General features: G+C 43.9%; 2 pseudogenes; both read left to right on the top strand.

Moving 5' to 3' along the window:
* The first annotated feature begins 8,047 nt into the window (after positions 1 to 8,047).
* LOC147983220 (uncharacterized) lies at positions 8,048 to 9,446 on the top strand (annotated as a pseudogene).
* Positions 9,447 to 13,317: 3,871 nt separating this feature from the next.
* LOC147983219 (F-box protein At5g65850-like) lies at positions 13,318 to 14,494 on the top strand (annotated as a pseudogene).
* The last annotated feature ends 6,787 nt before the right edge of the window (positions 14,495 to 21,281 follow it).

The following is a 21,281-nucleotide window of genomic DNA, read 5'->3' as shown; positions in this document are numbered from 1 at the left end:
GGGTCGTCTATCCGACCGTGTGGCTTTCTCATTTTTTGAAAGCGAGGGCTCTAGGGCCTCTTCGTCGAATTCAGGCAGTAGCTTTCTTTTTGGATAGCTTTTAGTGCGGCGATTGTTGCCGTATTTATCTGCGGTATTGATTACTTTGCTCCATCTAATCCGGAGTGCATCTTCCGCTGTTTTTAGCTTCCGCTTCTGCTTTTTTAGGCTGCGTGCAGTTGCAACGAGCCTCTCATGGAGATTCTTCTGCTCCATAAGTTTATCCGGCGTGAGGTCGTCCGGAATGCCGTTTTCGCCGGAGGAGGGATGGTCGGTTTCTCTATCCGTGTTGCCCTATTCGGACGGTTGCTCTAAGGCCTGCTCGTCGTCTACCGGCTCGTCCCGCTCTATGGCTGGGTTTTTATGGAGGCGGGGCTTGGGTCGGCGTTTACGCCGATGCTTTGATAGCTTTTCGGGGGGTCGATCTCCCGTTCCATCCCCTTTTTCCTCGTTGTCGCTTCCTTTAGGGGTATCGACCATGTACACATCATGAGATGAGGTGGCTGTCCAATGCCCTATGGGCGTTGGTTCGTTGGTATCTCCTGCATCGTCATCCATGCTGTCGATGTCTCCGGAGTCGAAGTTGAGCACGTCGTTTAAATTGTCGACAGTGGCTACCAAGTGGGTGGTGGGTGGGCTTTGAATTTCTTCATCGTCCGTATCCCATCCTCGCTGACCGTAGTTCGGCCAGGGCTCTCCTGATAAGGAGAGAGACTTGAAAGAGTTCAGGATATCGCCAAAAGGCGAGTGCTGAAAGATGTCTACGGCGGTGAACTCCATTATCAGCGCCCAATCGGATTCGATCGGCAGGGGCGCGGGGGGTTCGGAGTTCGGAAAGGAGTCCGGATCCTTGGAGTCACGGGCCGTGCAGAGTGTGGGGCTAGCGTTAGGCTCGATCGCTTTTGGGATCGCAGCCCCTGAGGTGACGTCCAACCGCTCATCCTCGATTGGTGCAATAGGCTCCGAATTTGGGGTCGGAACCGATGCGTGTGCGGCCTCCAGGACACTGTCCGGGGGCAGAGCTAGATCATGCCTCTCGAGATAGTGCGGCGCGCTTGGCCGTGGCTCGAACCCGTCGAAGATCAAGTCTCTGCGGATGTCAGCCGTGTAGTTTAAGCTTCCAAACCTGACTTGATGGCCAGGGGCGTAGCTTTCGATCTGCTCCAGGTGGCCGAGCGAATTGGCCCACAGAGCGAAGCCGCCGAAGACGAAGATCTGTCCGGGGAGAAAAGTCTCTCCCTGGATGGCATCGTTGTTGATGATCAAAGGAGCCATCAGGCCTAAAGGCGACGACACAGAGGAACTCTCAATGAAAGCACCAATGTCGGTGTCAAAACCGGCGGATCTCGGGTAGTGGGTCCCGAACTGTACGTCTAGGCCGGATGGTAACAGGAGGCAGGGAACACGATGTTTTACCCAGGTTCAGGCCCTCTTGATGTAGGTAAAACCCTACGTCCTGCTTGATTAATATCGATGATATGGGTAGTACAAGAGTAGATCTACCACGAGATCAAGGAGGCTAAACCCTAGAAGCTAGCCTATGGTATGATTGTTGTGTATGGAGTTGATTGCCTATGGACTACAACCCTCCGGTTTATATAGACACCGGTTAGGGTTAGGGTTACATAGAGTCGGTTAAAATGGTAGGAGATCTTGAATATCCGCATCGCCAAGCTTGCCTTCCACGCCAAGGAAAGTCCCATCCGGACACGGGACGAAGTCTTCAATCTTGTATCTTCATAGTCCAGGAGTCCGCTGAAGGTATAGTCCGGCTACTCGAACACCCCCTAATCCAGGACTCCCTCAGAGATGAACATGCTATAGTTCCTTATGTTAAACATGAAATTGTTGCTATTGCGCCCACACATGATATTCCTATTATCTTTTTGAATTCTCCCAATTACACTATATCGGAGAAGTTTGCTTTTATTAAGGATTATATTGATGGGTTGCCTTTTACCATTGCACATGATGTTTTTGATAGATATAATATGCATGTGCTTGCTGCTCCTACTTGCAATTATTATGAGAGGGGAACTATATCTCCACCTCTCTATGTTTCCAACACGAAAAAATTGCAAGAAACTGTTTATACTATGCATTGGCCTTTACTTTGTGTGCATGAATTGTTCTTTTATGGCATGTCGATGCATAGGAAGAGAGTTAGACTTCGTTATTGCATGATATATGTTACTTTGTGCTCACTACTAAGTTACAAATCATTGTTAATTAAAACTGGCTTTGATATACCTTGGGATCCGGGTGGATTCACTACTTGAGCACTATATGCCTAGTTTAATGGCTTTAAAGAAAGCGCTGCCAGGGAGACAACCCGGAAGTTTTAGAGAGTCATTTATTTCTGTTGAGTGTTTTCATGTAGTTTAGAAACAACAAAAATAAAGAGGGGAACCCAAAACTTTTTCTAAAAGAAAAGTGAAAGTGAGAGAGACGAGCATTGTGAAAGTGGGGGACGTCCTTGAACTTTGTTCATGCCCATGGGAACTTTGTGAATCTTAATTACAGAAACTTTTCAATAAAAATAATTATCCCCTTGTACAATTCCATTGTATTATAAAAATAATGTGCCAAGGTTTGCCTTTAGGATGTTTACATTTGCTTGATGGTTTGTACAGTGCAGGACAGAAACTTTGGCTGTAGTGCATGATTTTACATTTTTAGCTGGAACATCAAATGGTTCTGATTCTTTTTACACTGTCTTCCTATACAAATTGTTTATTTTTACGAATTTGGTAGAATTGTTCAAGTTTCAGAAGTATGGTGAATGTTCAGATTATTACAGACTGTTCTGTTTTAGACAGATTCTGTTTTTGATGCATAGTTTGCTTGTTTTGATGAAACGATCAATTTATATTAGTGGATTAAGCCACGAAAAAGTTATATTACAGTAGACACAATGAAAAAACAAAATATGAATTGGTTTGCAACAGTACCTAGAGTAGTGATTTGCTTTATTATACTAACGGATCTTACCGAGTTTTCTGTTGAAGTTTTGTGTCGATGAAGTGTTCGATGATTGAGAAGGTTTCGAAGTGAGAAGAAGGAAGAGAGGCAAGAGCTCAAGCTTGGGGATGCCCGAGGCACCCCAAGTAAATATTCAAGGAGACTCAAGCGTGTAAGCTTGGGGATGCTGGGAAGGCATCCCCTCTTTCTTCAACAAGTATCGGTATGTTTTCGGATTCGTTTCATTCATGCGATATGTGCAATCTTGGAGCATCTTTTGCATTTAATTTTCACTTTTCTTTTATGCACCATGCTGGTATGAGATAGTCCTTGGTTGATTTATACAATTCTCTTTGCACTTCACTTATATCTTTTGAGTGTGGCTTTATAGAATGCTCCATGTGCTTCACTTATATTGTTTGAAGTTTGGATTGCCTGTTTCTCTTTACATAGACAACCGCCATTTATAGAATGCTCTTTTGCTTCACTTATATTTGTTAGAGCATGGGCATATCTTTTGTAGAAAGAATTAAACTCTCTTGCTTCACTTATATCTATTTAGAGAGATGACAGGAACTGGTCATTCACATGGTTAGTCATAAAATCCTACATAAACTTGTAGATCACTGAATATGATATGTTTGATTCCTTGCAATAGTTTTGCGATATAAAGATGGTGATATTAGAGTCATGCTAGTGGGTGGTTGTGAATTGTAGAAATACTTGTGTTGAAGTTTGTGATTCCCGTAGCATGCACGTATGGTGAACCGTTATGTGATGAAGTCGGAGCATGATTTATTTATTGATTGTCTTCCTTATGAGTGGCGGTCGGGGACGAGCGATGGTCTTTTCCTACCAATCTATCCCCCTAGGAGTGCGCGTAGTACTTTGTTTCGATGACTAATAGATTTTTGCAATAAGTATGTGAGTTCTTTATGACTAATGTTGAGTCCATGGATTATACGCACTCTCACCCTTCCACCATTGCTAGCCTCTCTAGTACCGTGCAACTTTCGCCGGTACCATAAACCCACCATATACCTTCCTCAAAACTGCCACCATACCTACCTATCATGGCATTTCCATAGCCATTCCGAGATATATTGCCATGCAACTTTCATCGTCATCATATACATGACTTGAGCATTCATTGTCATATTGCTTTGCATGATCGTAAGATAGCTAGCATGATGTTTTCATGGCTTGTCCATTTTTTGATGTCATTGCTACGCTAGATCTTTGCACATCCCGGTACACCGCCGGAGGCATTCATATAGAGTCATATCTTTCTTCTAGATATCGAGTTGTAATATTGAGTTGTAAGCAAATAAAAGTGTGATGATCATCATTATTAGAGCATTGCCCCAGTGAGGAAAGGATGATGGAGACCATGATTCCCCCATAAGTCGGGATGAGACTCCAGACTTTACAAAAAAATAAAAGAGGCCAAAGAATCCCAAATAAAAAAAAGAGGCCAAAGAAGCCCACCAAAAAATAAAAAAAATATAAAAAAATGAGAGAAAAAGAGAGAAGGGGCAATGTTACTATCCTTTTACCACACTTGTGCTTCAGAGTAGCACCATGTTCTTCATATAGAGAGTCTCTTGAGTTATCACTTTCATATACTAGTGGGAATTCTCATTATAGAACTTGGCTTGTATATTCCGATGATGGGCTTCCTCAAATGCCTGAGGTCTTCATGAGTAAGCAAGTTGGATGCACACCCACTTAGTTTCAGTTAGAGCTTTCATACACTTATAGCTCTAGTGCATCCGTTGCATGGCAATCCTTACTCACTCACATTGATATCTATTGATGGGCATCTTCATAGCTCGTTGATACGCCTAGTTGATGTGAGACTATCTTCTCCTTTTTGTCTTCTCCACCATCATATTCTATTCCACCTATAGTGCTATGTCCATGGCTCATGCTCATGTATTGCGTGAAAGTTGAAAATGGTTGAGAACCTCAAAAGTATGAAACAATTGCTTGGCTTGTCATCGGGGTTGTGCATGATGTGAATATTTTGTGTGGTGAAGATGGAGCATAGCCAGACTATATGATTTTGTAGGGATAACTTCCTTTGGCCATGTTATTTTGAAAAGACATGATTGCTTTATTAGTAGGCTTGAAGTATTATTGTTTTTATGTCAAATGATAGATTATTGCTTTGAATCACTCATGTCTTAATATTCATGCCATGATTAGATTACATGATCAAGATTATGCTAGGTACGTCTTCGTCGTATCTATAATTTTTGATTGTCCCATGCCAATATTATTCAACTTTCATATACTTTTGGCAACTTTTTATACTATTTTTGGGACTAACATATTGATCCAGTGCCCAGTGCCAGTTCCTGTCTGTTGCATGTTTTTGGTTTCGCAGAATATCCATATCAAACGGAGTCCAAACGGGATAAAAATGGACGGAGATAATTTTTGGAATATTTGGAAAATTCTGGAAGAAAAATCCATGCAAGACGGTGCCCGAGGTGGTCACGAGGCAGGGGGGCGCGCCTGCCCCGCTGGGCGTGCCCCCTACCCTCGTGAGCCACCCGTAAGGCGGTTGACGCTCTTCTTTTGCCACAAGAAAGCTAATTTTCAAAAAAAAATCATGGCGAAGGTTTCAGGCCAATCGGAGTTACGGATCTCCATATATACACGAAACGGTGAAACAGAGCCAGGAGGGAACGCAGAAACAGAAAGAGACACAGAGACAGATCCAATCTCGGAGGGGCTCTCGCCCCTCCCACGCCATGGAGGCCAAGGACCAAAGGGGAAACCCTTCTCCCATCTAGGGAGGAGGTCAAGGAAGAAGAAGAAGAAGGGGGGGCCTCTCCCCCTTGCTTCTGGTGGCGCCGGAGTGCCACCGGGGGCCATCATCATCACTGCAATCTTCACTAACAACTTCACCACCATCATCACCAACTCTTTCCCCCTCTATGCAGTGGTGTAACCTCTCTCTTACCCGCTGTAATCTCTAATTAAACATGGTGCTCAACGCTATATATTATTTCCCTATGATGTATGGCTATCCTGTGATGTTTGAGTAGATCCGTTTTGGCCTAATGGCTATTTGATGATCATGATTGCTTTGAGTTGCATGTTTTATTATTGGTGCTGTCCTATGGTGCCCTCCGTGTCGTGCAAGCATGAGGGATCCCCGCTTTAGGGTGTTGCAATATGTTTATAATTTGCTTATGGTGGGTGGCGTGAGTGAACAGAAGCACAGACCCGAGTAAGTAGGTTGTTTGCGTATGGGATAAAGAGGACTTGATGCTTTAATGCTATGGTTGGGTTTTACCTTAATGATCTTTAGTAGTTGCGGATGCTTGCTAGAGTTCCAATCATAAGTGCATATGATCCAAGTAGAGAAAGTATGTTAGCTTATGCCTCTTCCTCAAATAAAATTGTAATAATGATTACCGGTCTAGTTATCGATTGCCTAGAGACAAATAACTTTCTCGTAACAACAAACTCTCTACTAAACCTAACTTAGTTGTGTCTTTATCTAAACAGCCCCTACTCTTTATTTACCTACTTTTTATTACCTACCAAACCTATCCAACAAAACCTACAAAGTACTACTAGTTTCATACTTGTTCTAGGTAAAGCAAACGTCAAGCGTGCGTACAGTTGTTTCAGTGGTCGATAGAATTTGAGGGAATATTTGTTCTACCTTTAGCTCCTCGTTGGGTTCGACACTCTTACTTATCGAAAACTGTTGCGATCCCTTATACTTGTGGGTTATCAATAGCACACAAGGTGTTCCTCCGGTATTCGGAAGTTGCATAATCTCCTAGTCAGAGGAACATGTATAAGTCATGATGAAAGCAATAGCAGTAAAACTAAATGATCATTATGCTAAGCTAACGAATGGGTCTTGTCCATCACATCATTCTCTAATATGTGATCATGTTCATCAAATGACAACACATGTCTATGGTTAGGAAACTTAACCATCTTTGATTAACGAGCTAGTCAAGTAGAGGCATACTAGGGACACTCAGTTTTGTCTATGTATTCACACATGTACTAAGTTTCCGGTTAATACAATTCTTGCGTGAATAATAAACATTTATCATGATATATGAAAATATAAATAACAACTTTATTATTGCCTCTAGGGCATATTTCCTTCATTGTGTCCATGGGCTCTTTCCATGTACCCATTTCCTGCCCCATGGTGGCGAGCTTTTTGGGAGGTGATGCGGGAAGTGTGACCTCTACCACCAAAGAAATAAGATTTCAAGTGTGTTGAGAATGAATGGCTCTTTGATGTGCTCATGCATAGCACAGAAGTGCCACGAGCTATGATCCTATTGATCATCTGGAGAATATAGAGCCTGGGCAACGACGCGATGTCTTCCTGGGAAGCGTGCCCCCTTCATTTATTCATTAATCACCAGTGTTACATCATTAACCAGCAAAGTATTAAAAAACTTGGAGCATCATCTAATGGACACGAACTATTAGAGGGAGGATCTAGAACTCTAGCTTTTACAAGGGCCACTGCATTAGCCTCATGAGGGCAATGTTGCTATGTTACATAAGAGAGGCCCCTTGACATATGAAAGCAATCGTCAAAGATTGCCGACCAACTTTCCTAAAAAGAGTCACCCTCATGCATGATATTAATCACATCAACATTATCAGAGTTGATAATCATTTGATTGCAACCGATGGACTGAGCTGAGCTAGGTTCAGCCCAAATCTTAAGGCCAACACTTCTTCCATAAAAGCATCAACACTTAATTTGATGATGCCACAAATTTACCATGATCCTCTCTTAGAATTGCCCTAGTTAAATCCTTCAAAGAGTCCGGTCAAAAGCGACATCAACATTCAGCTTGGTAAATTCCACAACTTGGTTTACACCATCCACCTCACTTGATCTGGAATGCAAGTTCGCTGCAGCTACTCTCCATCCAATTTGCAGTCCAGACTCCAGACAACATGGAGTATATGATGTTTTGAAAAGGGAATGACTGGAGGATCTTGCTGAACAAGAAGCCCAAGAACGTATTGAAGTCGCCATTATCAGATGTCCAAGAAGCAGCATGGCCACGGCCCCGAGTGTGATGCGTGGTTTTATCTATGGACAACTCATACAACAACAAGTGCAGATGGCACAACATGGTCAGGCATGGTTATGAGAAATTCCAGTGGTGAACTGATTTTCTTGGTGCATGTGAGATTTTTATTTGATTGCAATGGCTTTGGAGGTTGAATTTTTTTGATTGCAGCAGTAAATTAATATTGAGGATTGGGGTGAGCCGTACTCTTTGGGCCTCATGGCTATAGATTTTTCCCTCTTGGATCCTCGTGTTGGGCTTCGTTACTGCGAGTCGCCGTGCCGCTGACAAGCGTCCCCGCCGATGCCGCGTCGTCTGCCGACAATGGCGTCGCCTCGCCTCCGACCCCGTGTTCCTCCTGGAGCACCACCGCCGCCAGCCGGAGCTCGCCCTAATCAGCTTATATCAAACCAGCGTTGGCGACAATCCTAGCCTCGAAGCCCTCCACCTCCGGGATGCCGAGTTCATACCACTCTTCGGTTTCCCTGAACTCTCTCGCTTCCCCCTCGCCGTGGATGGCTCCTGCGACGGCTTCGTCATCGCCGGCCACTACATCTGCAACGCGGCCACGCGGCAGTCGCCGATCGTCAGCCCAAACCTCAAGCTTCCTATTGACAAACTGATCAGCCTCTTCCGGCACCAACCTTCAAGGGAGTACCGTGTCTTGTACTGGAGAAACCTCCCTTATGCCTTGTCCAACCTCCCTTGGCATGTGATGCCATGCGCACACGAGTACCGCGTCCTCACCGTGGGAACCAACAAATCGTGGCGCGTCCACTGTCCGTTAATGGAGGTGAAAGCCGAGAGACCAGCCATCTTTGGCGCGCCGGTCCTTCTCAATGGCAACCTTCGCATACACTGAAGGAGACCGTCAGGTGTCTGCTCCCACAAGATACTGGTGTTTGGCACGAAGGTGGAGACGTTCGGCAAATGATCCCGCCGTCTGTGAACCCCCACCATGTCATGCACTTGCTTGACATGGGTGGCAAGCTTGCTGTGTCCATCAGCAAGGACGATACGATGGTGATGAGCATATTCATACTGAAGAACGATGATGTTTGGTCATTCCAGTACTGGATTGTGATGGATCTCGAGAAGTGTTTTCAGGAGGAGCAAGGGAATTGGTGGGCGAAGGTCGTGTCTGAGGAGGGAGATGTGCTTGTTAGCTGCTATGGCCAAATGTTGCATTGTGACAAAGGGGGCAATTTGGTAGCCAATTTCAAGTATGATGATGACATGCCTGTGGTCGTTCCTCATAGGCTAAAGGAGAGTCTGATTCAGCATACGTTTTTTCCTAAAGAAGAATTGATTTTTACCGGGACTTCTCGAGATCTCATTTGTGCCATGTTAACTGTAAGTTTTTCTTAGTTACTTATGATTATTTTATTTCCTGATACTTAAACTACATATGATGGAATCGGTAATTGATATTTGTATACATATTCTTCTGATCTAGACTTGTTTATAATATCGCATTTGGGTGGGAACATGATTTCTGTTATCCTTAGCATACCAAATCTCATCATCATGCTGATAGTGGCTACCTTCGAAAACCTTTTTAAACCTCTTGAACAGAGAGCTACAAGAGAAACGAGTTGGTTTTTTCTTCAGAGTACTGCATGCTTCATCATGTCAACAAATAAAGGAGTACATAACCCACACACGGAAATAAACACAGAACACGAGAGGACAGAAGTCCCAACACAAGTGCAAAAAACACCCTCACAAAATAATGAAAATTGCAATCAAGCCCCTTGGAGTCCCTGAGCACACGAGGCCCAACACCTGAAACCGCCCAGTATCACCGCCGAGACGAACGCCAGAGACACATGAAGCTAACATCATATGAACTAAGGTTACACTATCGCCGAATTGGCTTTCTGAGTCGAATAAGAGACCCATCGTAACTCGAGGTCATTGTCGCTATGGAGCTTCGACCGGGGTCCATCCCCATGCTCCTTAGCCCCAGAACCATTTCGTCCATCCAGTGAAGTCGGGGAGAGTTGCCGGATCTGCCGCCACAAGCCACAGAACCTGCATAGGACCACATCTTCCCGCACACACCATCGTGTCCGCCATCTTCCCACCACACATCTCCAGTACAAGCACCCAGACCAAAGAATAATGCAGGAGGAAGCACCACCCAGGCGGAGGCAGGTCTGGAGCACACAACCGCGAACACTTGCCAGAAATGAGTTGGCTGACATAGTGAGAGTAACTGGATTTGCATGGGAAGAAGTTATGCCGTATTTCTGAAATCAACTACACATTCAACACATAGCAAACCTGTTCAATGCAAACTTTAGTAGAAATTTGCATGAATTAGTTCCATTACTCTTTATGCTAAGGCTCCTGAGCAGTTTGAGGCCACCTTTGTTTCAGTTATTTTGTTGATATTTGAATACATGTTGGGTAGTGTTGTTAGGCATAGGTATATTTAGTATCGTTGTTTGCAATTGTACTGCAGCCTCAGTAAAATTTCTTTCCGCTATTTGTGTACCTATCGTGCTTTAAGCTGTATGAGTTTGAGCTTCAGTTCCCTGAATTGATCTATTTTAGTTCCTGACTCTTACTCTGGCTCTATTTGCTGCTTCCAGACAATGGTGAAATACTTAAATTGTCTGTTTAGGAGGTCTCTGCTGCGGTGGAAAGATTAATCTATATGTTCATCTGTTGTGTTTACCAAGCTCTGTGTGACAATCATGTTATGTTTCGTCGCCCTTGTGCCTATCACGTTTGTAATCATGTAGTGATATGTTTCTTCACCCTTGTGTCTACCTTAGTTTTGGGCATGATTCATTCTCTTCACTCAATGTCTACCTTAGTTGCTAATATTTGTGAGATAGACCCAACAAATCAAGTAGGATGAGTAGATTTTAGGATTCCTTATCATTGGTGTTAAGGCTTATTTTCACGATTTATTATGGCGGCTGATATGCATTTGTGCAAGAACTCTGTGTGGGCCTCCATCGTACCGTGTTGGTGCATATTTTGGTGGAAATGCCAATTAGGGCCAGTTCTTTTGAAGTGTACTGTAGCTTATGCATAAGCTGCGATAGAAATAAGCCTCAGAGAAGCCGCCGTGAAAATAAGCCATCCAATTCTTTTAGTTTTGTCGTTTTAGCTTATTTTATCATACATCTGGTGACAGTAGCCCGAACACCTTGCGCGTGAACTAGGCAACGCCGGAGCTGGCTCAGCAGGTGTCCGATGTGGGCTTGATGGAGATGCATGGAAGAAGGTGACCTCGCCGGAGGTCGTTCCGGTGATCGGACAGGCAGAGGAGCAGAGATAACGGGGAGGATGCTTAGAGGCCAAAGGGGTGGCTTCGGCGGTGACTAGAGGGCGCCTACGGAGGCGGAGCTTCGAGCGTCGCGGGTGACGATGATGCCGGAGGGACTGGGGCGGCAGGGGTGGGTTTAGCCTCCGTTCGTTGGTGCCGGGGAACACCATGGTGGTCAGCGAGCGGTAGCGGTGGTGCCCTGGAAACCCTAGCGGGATAGTGGGCTCTCTGTTCTCTCGCGGGACAGGTGAGGGCAGGGTCGTGGGCAGACGCGGGGGTAGTTTGGCTGTAATATGTGTGAACATTGAGGGCAAACAAATAGACCCCTTCGTGTTTTAAGTGACCGCTGCGCGAAGCTGCCCTTACCCCAGCTTTTTTCCATTGTGAAGAAGATGTCTATGGAAATAAGTTAAGCTCAACTCTCAAAATGAGTTCTTTTGGGCTTCTAGCTTAATTTGGCAATAAGCTGCCAAAAGCCACAAAAGAACTGACCCTTACTTCTGCTATTTGTAATGCACAAACATATGTGTTGTTTCTATACCTATATATACCTACCTATAACAAAAGGCAGGTTTGCTTGTGCCAGATTTTTTTCGTCCATAACCGCATTGTTGTTTTTTCCGTCCGTAACTGCATTGTTGTTTTTTCTGTCCGTAAGTGCATTGCCGATTTTTTTGTGTGTCACCCATATGAGATGTGCACTGACACGGGAGTGGGATTCGAACTCGACTGATCGACCCTTCAACGCATTGACATGGGCCACGGGACTCGAAGAGAATAGGCTTTATTGATTGATAACAATGTTTACAGGAAAAGCAATTGGGTCATAGCGAGAGCTCAACCACAAAGTGCGGCCCTTGGGGGAGAGAAACATCGGACCTAGCTAGCCTATGAGCTTCAAAAGTGAAATTACATGAATTAAACACTTTGGTAGTTTCTAAATCTCTTTGATATATATTACTATAGTTTCATCCGGCGCCTTGTAGAATATGGTTAACCACCTGTTTGAAATCTGATGTAATCTAAAGATGTTGCATGCTTAAGTCTTGAGCCAAAGACAAAGCCTATATGCAGGCAAGAGCCGGGCTTCTAACAAGGCGGGACCAGTAATGCCCTAGATTACTAGCACTGAAGACCAAAGGTAGGATCCGTCTCGGTCACGCCATATTGTCGTTGCTATACCCAAACACTATGAACATGCTGAGAATTTTTTTCCTTCTTCTGTTGCACGAACACATTTGCTCTTTTAGGGGTATAATGCTTTTTTTAGAAGTTCAACGGAATCGTTAAAACATCATGGTTGAAGGAACCACACATGTCTTCCTGCACCTAGAGATAAAGAAATTTTAGCTATACTATTAACCTCAAAATTTCAAGACCTTCTCCATACATAAAATCACACTCCAAAATTTTAAATTTGCTAGTACGGATCTCCTAAACAGTAGCTACATGTCTTCCTCCTTCATTCGCCTCAATATCCTTAATCACTGTGGCGCAGTCCAAAGATACCAGGACCCATGAGATGTCCGAATCCATAGCCAGCGCCAAAGCCTCACGGCATGCTAAGACTTCCAAGATTGGCACGTCATTAATACCCAAAAAAGTGATACACAATGAGGCCATGTAATTTTCAAGATGGACACATTTGCTAATACTCCCACGGATCCATATTATTTGTCTTAAATTAAATATGGAGGATTCGGCTGAGCCGTACTATTTGGGCCTCGTCGATGCCTCTGTGTACCGTGTAATTCTATAGCTTTTCTATTTTTTAGGGAAACTTATGTAGTACCAGTACGTTGCTCAAGAAAAATGTAGTACCAGTACTAGTAGAGAGTTTGCCGTACTGCGTTTCCTGTTGGGCTTCGTCAATGCCAGTCGCCACACCGCCTCCACCATTCCCTTCGACTTCAAGCACTCACCGCGCCTCCACTCGCTTCATCGGAACCCTCACATATGCTGCTCCGATCCAGGCTGCGCGTCGCCAACCAGGATAAAGCCGGACAGGCGATCGTGCCGTGAAGACGAAGCAAGGCAGGCCCGGACCGACTCACCGGCTTCCCCGAAGATATCCTGCAGGAGATCCTCGTCCGCCTCCCGGCCAAGTCCGTCCTCCTTTGCCATGACATCTACCGGCTATGGCACCTCCTCGCCTCCGACCCCGCGTTCTTCCTGGACCACCACCACCGCCAGCCAAAGCTTGTCATAATCAGCTCCTACCAAGCCGACGATGGCGATGTCAAGCATCCCCACCTCGAAGCACTCCTCAACCTCCGAGACAACGAGATCCGGCCTGTCTTCGGGTTCCCCAAACACTTTGGTTCCGGCTTCACTGTCCGAGCATCCTGCGACGGCCTCTTCTTCGCCAGTCACTACATCTGCAACCCGGCGACACGGTAATGGCGCCCCTCAGCATGAACCCTAAGCTCCATGTGGACAACATCGTCGGCCTCTTCCAGCACCAACCTTCAGGGGAGTACCGCGTGCTGTATTGGAAAAAACCTCCCTTCAGTGAATCGGCGTGCGTACCATCCACTTGAGTACCACGTCCTCACCATGGGAGCCGACGACTCGAGGTGTGTCCATTGTTCGTTAACCGGGGAGATATGCTAGGGACTAGTCAATGGCACCCTGCACATATCAGGTTTTCACCACCACCAGATAGTGGTGTTTGACACCATGACGGAGACATTCTAGGAGATGACCCCGCCGCCTTTATACCCCTACCATGTTATGCACTTGCTTGACATGCATGGGAAGCAAGCTTGCTGTGTGCACGAGGGAGGGCGACGAGGGTGAGATGAGCATATTCACGTTGGAGAGCAGTGAGCCTGACGTCTGGGCATTTCACCACCGGATTAAGCCGCCGGTGATGGATCTTAGGCGTTTCCAGAAGCAGTGGGGTTGGTTTGCGAAGGTTGTGTCCAAGGAGGGAGACATGCTTCTCAGTTCCTATGGACAACTATTGCATTGTGACAAACGGGCCAATTTGGTTGCCAACTTCAAGTTTGATGATGACATGCTGGTGGTCATTCATCATAGGCTCAAAGAGTCTTATTCAGCACATGTTTTTCGAAACGAAGAATTATTAAGTTTTTCTTTGTGGTGTTCCAAAAATTTCTTCTATGTTTGAATTCTTATTTCCTGATACTTGAACCACATATGATATAGAATCACTAGTCTATATTTATATACATATTCTTCTCATCCAGACCTGTTTATAACATCACATTTGGCTGGGAACATGATTTCCGTTATCCGTAGCATAACAGATCTCATTGTCACGCTGATAGTCACTACTAGGGAGAAGCTTATACACATAACCTTAGCAGTAGCGCGGTTTAAAAAGAGGCGCTACTAGTAGGTTCTTAGTAGTAGCGCGTTATGGCAAACCGCGCTGCTGTTATGGCCCGCCAGGGCCCAGGTGCCCATCCCCACTTAGCAGTAGCGCCTGTACTGGACCTGCGCTACAGCGTTGGGACAAAACACGCGCTACTAATAAGCCCAGGCTATCATCATCCTCCGCACCCAACCTCTCAGTCTCCCCTCCTCACTCTCCATCTCCACTCTCTCTCCCACCCTCGTCGGCGGCCTGCCCCCGCACTGCTCCGGCCGCCCTCCCCCAGCCCGTGCCCGCACTGCTCCGGCACATTTCCGCCGCCATCGCCGCCTCCTTGTCGGTAAGCCGCCTCCCTTCTCCCGCTCTCTCCTTCCTCCCTCCTCCCTCCTCGGTCGGCTGCCCTCCTCCTCTCTCTCCTCCCTCCCTCCTTCCCTCCGTCCGCCTCCGGTCACCATCCTCCATTCTCTCTCCCTCCTCCCTCCCTCCCTCCTCCCTCCTACCACTAGTAGAAAACAGGGCATTGGTTGAAGCTCAATCTACACATTAGTCCTAGTTGCATTACGAACTGGGACTAATGTGAGCATTAATCCTGGTTCGAGTGACTAGTGCGCCGGGCAGGCATTAGTCCCGGTTCGAGCGACTAGTGCGCCGGGCAGGCATTAGTCCCGGTTCAAATGGGACCTTCACCCTTTAGTCCCGGTTGGTGTCTCAAACCCGGACTAAAGATTAGACCTTTAGTCCCGGTTCGAGCCGCCAACCGGGACTAAAGGGGTTGAGGCTTTAGTCCCGGTTGGTGGCTCCAACCGGGACTGAAGGGGTTGAGGCTCCATCCAGTTTGTTGTTAAGGTAGCCCTGTCAGCAGCTCCTTCCAGAAAAATGTTTTCTCATGTAAAGTAGTAGACCATAAAGGAAGTTGCACCCTACAAACAGAGAAATATCAAAATCTGAGGAAGGTGTTTTGGAACTGGAAAAATATAGTAACTTCACACGAGAAATAACCTCTCCAATATGTACAAATACAATCGGTTTAATATGAAACAAAACTAAAACAAAAACAGAAATCAAGAGAAACTAAGAAATGCATACCGGACCATGCTAAGCACCTTCAGTTTGACCATAGGTCAGGCTGCTACACCAAGTACACAAAAAAAATAGTTAGGCAATATTTCAAGTGAATGAAGAAGGAATTAATAAGATGGAGAGATGCATTATCATCATTAACAAGGAAAAAAAGCATAGGCAATGAAGAATATTTTTTTTATAGTAGGCATGAACATGAATATAGACATACACAGGATATTCTTCCACAATATGTATAATTTAATTTATAGAAATCCATGTTGTTTTATAGTAGGAAGAACACACTTGCATCAACAAAAATACAAAATTGAAATGTAAGATCCAAGTAACTATACAGACAAGCAGCACAATAGTATGCAAGACATGATAACATAGAGCACTATGTCTAGGAGCAGTTCTTAGGAATAGCAGTCAATTACATCATATAGTAATTGGATCCAAAACCATCAACCCATGGTACCTTTTCCTGCAGAAAAAACACAACAAAATATGATATAAAAGCTTCTTATGATCTTCTCTGCCAAATATGATCAGTCTGATCTTCGTGACTATGACCAGTCTGATAAAATATGCAAGCGATATGGTACTACCAAAAAGATGGACACAAACTTTGTGAGCTTCCTTATGCACAAATCAGAATAGATGTGTACTGAAAGCCAAAAGATATTCAAGCTTCCAGATGAAAAACTTTGATCAAATAACTTAGGATGTTGCAATCAGCTGACATTATACTGAACCTTAGTCTTGCTGCTCACCTCCACTGAACCATGAAACAAAAAGAATGTGCGACCTGACATTATACTACAGTTTCTTGTGACCGGCAGATTAGGAATGCAGAGCATAAAAATATGGTGGATATAATGATAAACTGAATGACCGGAGGTAGGAAACAGGGTCGTGGAATATATCAAACAGAAGAAATTACTAACATGAAAGTAGTTGTCATTTGTAAGACCACACCTCAGTTTTCTGGTATGCATGTGCGGCCTGAACATTGTTATTACGCTAAACATTGGTCAACTGCATTTGCATTTCTAACTTCTTATTAAAAACATGAGTGGTTTCCTTTCATACAATTCTTGTGTGCTTATTTGAGTGGATGTCAATAATTTAGATAATCACTATCTGGGAATATGGCAGCTCAAATCAGTAGTAAAATGTAGTAGCGCAACTGATAAAAAATGCATTGAAACATCTCTAATAGAATCAGAATCCGCTGTTCAAAGATACGGAATCAACTTAAAAGATAATCTTGGCTATAGGCTTTTCTAGACAGCTTGAGAGTAGTCGTTAGAGCTCTACCCTGTTTTGTCCATAAAAAATAACTGTATGGTACTAATGATTGTAGGCTTGTAGCTAAAGTTATAAACTATGAAGCCACACATAGCTAACTGACATAGTGAACTACTTAGTTCTGTATTATAAAGCAAAATCTAGACATAATATTCATGCTACGAAACAACTATGAGGTGCACCAACTTCTTTTTGGAAAATACAAACACCCACTAAAGAAGAACAAAGTTGCACTCACCCAGCAGGTCATTTAACGCAAATGCATTGGCTAATGCCAATGATGTCTCTTTCTTACCCAGGATAGCCTTGAAATTGTTAATCGTATGAAAGTTGAGAATGCAAAGAAACCATGATCATTCTACAATTGCTGGAGCAAGTTATTATATTTCAAGAAATCCTATAGAAATGAAGCAATGTAAAAGGGGAAAAAAGTTAGGCACGCACTAAGAAATAGACAAACAATATTTCTCCAACTAAACATCTCCACCTGATGAAATCAATATCCTTGCGGAGGGCCCTATATAATTGGAACAAATAAACATTTTTTTTAAAAAGTGCCCCTCTGTTATCACCATACTATAGCAGATTAATTTGACACAATTTATGATGAGTAGAACTATGATATTAAAACTGAACTAAATGTTCTCGCTACTTGTGCTTTCTGATGCCTTGTGGCATTGCTAATGAAAATACCCTGCGAATCCATTCAAATGAATTTGTACACTTGTATTGATTTGTCAAAGGAAACATACTGTAAATAGGACAAGCACCTTTACAGAAGTTGACATTACAATAAGCTTAATGACCTTTCAGAATAACTTGTGTGGTTCTAAAAGAGCTGCCCCTGCAATTACAGTCAACAGTTAATTAATGGCTTCATTCTTATTAGTGGAGCAAGGAAAATAGGGAGCACAAATGAAAATGATCATACAGGAAGATCGTCATCGATGGGGCGTGGAAAAGTGTTCTGCACTTGGAGAGCAAAGCATGCAAAAATGTACAGAAAGAACATGAACTCTTGACCTGTTGCCATGTCCTCGGCCGAGTGCCAACGCCATGAGCGAGTAAAAAAAATATAGCCTATTCAAGCTTGACTGGATATATAGATTCCCAAGGAAAAATTACAAATCTATACTATACTAATATAGTGGATATCAAGATTCTTAGGAGAAATCTATAAACTAAGACACTAAAATAGAATCATAGCCCGTTCCAAGACAACTGCATATACATACAAAGATTTTTCAAGAGTAGATATGATTCTAGCATATGTTCAAACCAGGAATACAAATAGTGAAAATGTTTATCCTAAAATTTGCTCTAAAACCTACAATTGTTTATCTTGCAAATATTAAAACATAAGCATTAGCATTCCTTTTGGCATAAAAAGAACAGGATCGAAACAGTTAAAGGAAGAAAGAACCACCCTTTTTTGTCAAACCATTCCTTTTCAGGGAACCTTTGTTAGGCAAGCCTTGTGGCATCTGTAACCCCGAAACCACCACACATAACTCACTATAAGAAAAGTGTAGTTTCAAGCTTCCTATAATGGAGTATTTAGATTCCTAACATACCGAGAAAAAGAATCAATCGTGCAATGAAGATATGTAGGTAAACAAAAGAAAGAATGCTTTTCACTGGAAATCTCATCTAACTTCGTCGTATGCTCTTCTCTCCCTCATGTAGTCATGTTTATAGCATCAAAATGAGAGGACAAAGGTTATCAAGAGGGAGAAAAAGGACCTTGAACTTCTTCAATTCTTTAGCTAAACTTCATCCTCAGATCTGCACATGTCATGTTTAGTAAACGAATATATTAGCAAGTTTAAATGCGAGCACATTGTCGCACATTACAATATAAATCTGGTACATGAATGGGCACCAAGCATCGAGCACTTTAAAAGCTAAGTTACCGAAAGGAAACATTAAGCATTATAATGCTAACTTCACTTACACATATACACATAGAAAGACATTATGACTAAGGAAAATAACTTGACCAAAGGAAAGTAGAGAACTAAAACTATGGATAATTGGATCCCACAAGATTTAACGAGGTACTTTAGTATACACTACTGGATCCAACACACAATTCAAAAGATATAGAGCATAATTGGTTTGCTACCAATATTTGGCTTGCCAAATGTTGGCACTGCCAACTATTGGCAATACCGAGATTTGCCAACTATTGGCAACTTTATGTGAGAGAGGCAAAACAACTCGTAGCCAACCAAGTAGTTGCCAATATTTGGCACAATGCCAAACATTGGCATGCCAATTTTTGGCAGCAAACCAATTATGCTCATAGCATACGTCAGCATGTACTTTACCATCAACATAGAATTGGGGTTCATGACCGACTGACTAACATGACTTTATAAAGTAGCAGAAGGAAGGTCCTTTCGAACAGCATCTCAGTTGGTACAACTCCATGTACACTAGTAGAAAACAGGGCTTTGGTCCAGGCTGGGTCAACCCATTAGTCTCGGTTCAGTCCAGAACCGGGACCAATGTGGGCATTGGTCCCGGTTCGTGAGCCCAACGGGCCGGCCGGGCCACGTGGGCCATTGGTCCCGGTTCATCTGGACCTTTTGGTCCCGGTTGGTGGGACGAACTGGGACCAATGGGCCTCGCTCCTGGCCCACCACCATTGGTCCCGGTTGGTGGCTTGAACCAGGACCAAAGGCTCCCCTTTAGTCCCGGCTCATGTCACCAACCGGGACCAATGAGGTGCCTACATATACCCCTCGCTCGTGAGCAGAGCACCCCAGTGCTCTGTTTTTCTCTGGCCGAGGGGGAGAGGGCTTGGTGGTGCTCTAGCTCACCTCCTATGCACACAAGGTGTTCGATGGAATGCCCGAGCCACACTACTTAAGCTTTCTCCTCTCCAAGCTCGACCTCCAAGCTCCATTTTCCATAATATTTGTCTAGGTTTAGTGGTCCGTCACGCCCCGTCCCCGTCTGCACCGCCGTCGATCACCCGCGTCGAGCTCATCGCCGGCACCACCGTGGCGAGCCTCTTGTTTTATCTCCTTTCTGAAAGGAAAATATTCTTACTTATATGTTTACATAGATACTTGTATTATTTTCTTACTTTTATTATTGCATCTTATATAGTGCGATGGTTTTGGTATCCGCCCTCGTCGGCCCTCGTCCTGTCTATGATTCGGATGTGGTATATATATTATCTTTATAACTATTGGTTCATTTATTGTTTATGAAAATTATGCCGACCAACGTGACATAGATTTTATTTATGTAGGACGTATGTGAATCGGAAATGCCAACCGACCCTATTGTCGAGAGGTTAAATTTAGTTGAAGAAGAAAACAATTTGTTGAAGGAAAAAATAAAAAAAAATTGAGGAGGAGAAGATGATATTGGAGTTGCATGTTGCGGATGTCGTCGATGATCACAAGATCAAGATGGATGCAATGCGCTTGAAGATTAGAAAGATTAGAAAATATGCCATTCATACCGAGGCTTGGTATCATTATGTCGTTGGATCAATTGTTACCTTGGTTGCGATTATGATCGCATTTGTTTTCGCATTGAAATGTTTTACATAGTTTCAATGTATGGTTTAATTAATTAGATGCTCTGGAGAGCTATATGTTCTTAGATGAGAACTATGTATGCACTTTGGTTTTAATGTGATGATGAACTTCTATTAATTTGGACACTTAATTATATATAATGCATGCAGATGAACCGGCAATGGATGTACGGTGACAGACACACCCGCGAGTACATTAAGGGCGTGCATGAGTTTCTTGATGCGGCTGAGGCAAACAAGCAGAATGGTTTTATGTGTTGTCCATGCACTGAATGTGGGAATACGAGGTCTTACTCTAACCGGAAAATCCTTCACTCCCACCTGCTTTACAAGGGTTTCATGCCACACTATAATGTTTGGACGAGGCACGGAGAAATAGGGGTTATGATGGAAGACGACGAAGAAGAAGAGTACGATGACAACTATGTGCCCCCTGAATACGGTGATGCTGCAACGGGGGGAGCTGGTGAAGATCAAGAGGAACCAGACGATGTGCCCAATGATGCTGCAACGGGTGAAGCTGCTGAAGATCAAGAGGAACCAGACGATGTGCCCGATGATGATGATCTCCGCCGGGTCATTGTCGATGCAAGGACGCAATGCGAAAGTCAAAAGGAGAACTGAAGTTCGATCGCATGTTAGAGGATCACA

The sequence above is a fragment of the Triticum urartu genome, chromosome 2A (genome assembly GCF_056163025.1).
Source record: "Triticum urartu cultivar PI428250 chromosome 2A, HENAU_Tu73, whole genome shotgun sequence".
NCBI lineage: Eukaryota > Viridiplantae > Streptophyta > Magnoliopsida > Poales > Poaceae > Triticum > Triticum urartu.
Note: the sequence above shows the minus strand (reverse complement) of the source record. Positions and strands in the feature narration are given on the sequence as shown.